This window comes from Myotis brandtii, unplaced genomic scaffold (genome assembly GCF_000412655.1).
Source record: "Myotis brandtii unplaced genomic scaffold, ASM41265v1 scaffold454, whole genome shotgun sequence".
Classification (NCBI taxonomy): Eukaryota; Metazoa; Chordata; class Mammalia; order Chiroptera; family Vespertilionidae; genus Myotis; species Myotis brandtii.
The window spans coordinates 6,060,281-6,061,065 of NW_005367354.1; positions in this window are offsets into that span (position 1 = coordinate 6,060,281).

The following is a 785-nucleotide window of genomic DNA, read 5'->3' on the forward strand; positions in this document are numbered from 1 at the left end:
GATGGTTAGTGACTTTGAGCATGTTTTCATATGTCTCTTGGCTTTCTGAATGTCCTCTTTTAAAAGGTGTCTATTTAGGTCCTTTGCCCATTTTTTGATTGGATTGTTTATCTTCCTTTTGTTAAGTTGTATGAGTTCCCTATAAATGTTGGAGATTAGGCCCTTATCAGATATAATGTTGGCAAATATGTTCTCCCATGTAGTGGGCTTTCTTGTTGTTTTGTTGATGGTTTCTTTTGCTGTGCAGAAACTTTTTATTTTGATGTAGTCCCATTTGTTTATTTTCTCTTTAGTTTCCAATGCCCTAGGATCTGTATCGGTGAAGAAATTGCTTCGGCATAGGTCTGAGATTTTGTTGCCTTTGGATTCTTCTAGTATTTTTATGGTTTCCGGTCGTATATTTAAGTCCTTTATCCATTTTGAGTTTATTTTTGTGTATGGTGTAAGTTGGTGGTCTAGTTTCATTTTCTTGCATGTATCTGTCCAATTTTCCCAGCACCATTTATTGAAGAGACTGTCTTGACTCCATTGTATGTTCTTGCCTCCTTTGTCAAATATTAATTGAGCGTATTGGTTGGGGCTGATTTCTGGGCTCTCTATTCTATTCCATTGATCTATATGTCTGTTCTTGTGCCAGTACCAGGCAGTTTTGAGAACAGTGGCTTTGTAATACAGCTTGATATCTGGTATTGAGATCCCACCTACTTTCTTCTTTCTCAGGATCGCTGCAGCTATTCGGGGTCGTTTTTTGTTCCAGATGAATTTTTGGAGAGTTCGTTCTAGGT